Consider the following 3,245-nt stretch of genomic DNA (forward strand, 5'->3'; position numbering starts at 1 on the left):
GAGATTGGTATTTATGAGAGCAGAGCCCTTACATAACCAAACGCTGCCCTGGGGCAAAATTCTCAGTGGTGCCCTCACTCTCCAGTCATCTGTTACTTAATATTCTATGTTCAGATTTCGGCAATGTGATTAAGCGACTGTCGAATATATGCATTTGTTGTGCCACATAATTTAGTGATAATTAAGAAAATCTCTTTATAATAAAATGATGAGAACATAAATAAATAAAATTAATGTAAATTATAATACAGAAAAAATAATCCCTTACTCCTCAGACTGCCTATACTACTATGGATTGTGATTGATTGATCCTATTAATCTTATTAGAAGTTTTCTAGCTCTGGCAAATTCAGTAATCATGTCATCAAACTTCTTATGCATCAGTGTATCAGATTTAATACTGAGGAGTTCAATATCTGATAATCTATCAAGACCCATAGAACTCTTGATCAGCTTCAGTTTACTGAAAGATCTTTCACCGGAAGTTACTGATATTCCGGTAAAAGTTTCAGTACAACATGAAGCATATTAATCAATGAAGGAAAGCTATTTCTGGAATTCTCTTCTTCACTAAGAACTTTAGATCTTGCACTTCTTGACTGAGCTCTGATGCTGAAATGTCTTCATCATATTATTGGGCCATATCCTTGTAGCCTGCATCAATTTCCTGTTAATTATTACAAAATAACTTATGAGCATAAAAGAACTCCAAAATGGTTATCTATCTCCTGAAGTCAAGCAGTTCTTGACTACATTTCTTCAACAAGTTGATTGCTTGCAAGAAAAGTTTTTGTTTCTTTTTGACACACCCTAACTTGATTTTTATTTCTATCTTCCACTTATTGCAGAGTTCTATGCTCCTTGGATGCAGATTTCCAGATTCTCTTGTAACTGTGTGGCTAATACATCAAGATCTTCATGAGCATCAGCAAAAGTCATTCAATTTAATCTTAAGGGCATTTGCCCTAGAGTTCCAACAGGTATCGGTGCTATTCTTCAGTTAATGTAATAACTTTCTTCAGTGCATCCCACCTTTCAATGCTTTGGCTGAAAAAAACTGAAAAGTTCATTAATCATGTTGAAGAAGTCATTGAACCCACATCAGCATTCACTGCATCTGCTCCTGCTAAGTTGAGACTACGGTTGTTACAGTTAATGAACACAATTTTTTAATATTTTTTCTCATATGCTACACTGAACACCTTTGTGCTTTCCCCACCATGACACTAGTATTATAAAAACAAACAGCCTTGCATTATTAAAATCTAGACCAAATTATTCTAAGCTACTCCAAATTCCTTCAGTGGATTCATAATTTTTCCCTAGAGTTTCATGTACTCAAGAAATGTCTCTCACAGTAAATTGGCTTTCTTTTAGGAGTACATAGCTTACTACTAAGGAATGCTAATCCTTTTGTTATACTGTATATCTGGAATGGAATTGCATATGACATCAAAGTACTTACTTTCCCTGACATCTGTCACTAGCTTTTCTCATACATTTTTAACCAGTAAGGCACTGAACTCATTTGGTATTACTGGAGATTGGTATGTGGTCCTTCCTTTAGCCCTATCTTTGTTTTTATCCAAGTGATCTCAGAGGACTGAGTCAAAGTCAGCAATTAATTGTATGAGTGCCATAAAGTTACCTTCACAGGCTTCACTTTTCCCAACGGAATCAATGCTTTATTGGAGTGCCAGATTTCTGGAAGCCAAGAACCTGATGCAGGAAAGAATCCACAACAATATCTGCTTTCCTTTGTCTCTCTTAACATTGAACTGCCGAATAAATTTGTTCTTCCTCATTTCATGCGAGGAAGGCTCTTCTTTGCCACTGCTAGGGTGTACTCTCATGTGCTGTTCATCCACTTCCTTCTGGTGACTCCAACTTAGAAATTGCATTCTGTGGAGTGTGTAGAAATAGAACACAGCAAAAAGAATATGCTGCTTTTTTGGGTGGCGAATAGAGCAGCCAGGTTCTCTTCAAGGTTTCACCTTTACCATTTGCAACTTTCTTGTAGAACCATATGCCTCAGTAATTTTTCTACCCTTGCTTCCAGTAGCAAAGGGGCCTTTTGAATTCTGAAATCTTTCAGCTCCAATGGAAACAAGATTATCATTATCTTTAGATGTCCAGATGGCCCAGATGGCCAGATGTCAAATGAAATAAAGCCAAAGGCACCTCTGAATATACTCTGCTTCTGCTTCTCTTTCAAAGTTAATTCCTTACTTTCATCTCATGATCATTGTTTTAATTCTTTTTCTTCCCTGTTAAACTCTTTAGAGAAATCCATCGAATCCTATATCTCAAGATTATGATCTTTATTTCTACTTACTAAATATTAATTTAGAACACAGGTTTCACTTTTTTGCCTTTACAATGAATGCTACTATAGAGCCAGCAAGCTTCTAATCTTCCATTATCCAATTTTTCCTCATCTTACAGTGTACAAACTCTCTTGAAATACCCATATAATGCTGCACATTAATGGATAACTTCAAAGGCAAGGCTGCAGTCATTGGCACTCATACTAACACCCTTAGAAATCCTAAGAAGTTCAACCTAAAGTCTCATTCATTCATTTAGGAGTTTCAAGGTGTACAGAGATGATTCCTAAGGTCCAATAAAATACTTCATCCAATATAATTGTAATAAGATGCTGAAACACATGTAAATAGAATAAATGATAAAGAAGGCACACGGAATAATCAGATCCCAATAAGGTGCTGAAATGTTTGCAAATAAATCAGTAAGGAGGGTGCGTGGCGGGGTGAGTCTCTGGGAGTGTGGCGCCATGTGGACGGCCTGAGTGGATCTGCCCTTGCTCCTTTGGCCAGCCCCCGCGTGACGGTATGGAGGTCAAGGGCCGCCGCTGACCCGACCCTCGCCACATTCTAGGTCAGACAGAGTTCACAACACACAGTTACTGCCTCAAATGGTCATGCGCTGTATATTTATGTGTTTGTATGTATGTTTATAAGGTCACATGTGTTTTGATATGTGGTTTGAATATAATATTTTTTACATATTTCTGATAATGTGCTGTCTTCTGTACCTACGAGTTAAAAGCTATCCCACGAGTCACTTTCTCCTGCACACACACACACACACACACACACCGCGTAGTGTGGTGGTTAGCACGCTCGACTCACAATCTAGAGGGCCGGGTTCGAGTCTCGGTAAGCGGCGAGGCAAATGGGCAAGCCTCTTAATGTGTGGCGCCTGTTCACCTAGCAGTAAATAGG

This window comes from Portunus trituberculatus, chromosome 31 (assembly GCF_017591435.1).
Source record: "Portunus trituberculatus isolate SZX2019 chromosome 31, ASM1759143v1, whole genome shotgun sequence".
Lineage (NCBI taxonomy): Eukaryota > Metazoa > Arthropoda > Malacostraca > Decapoda > Portunidae > Portunus > Portunus trituberculatus.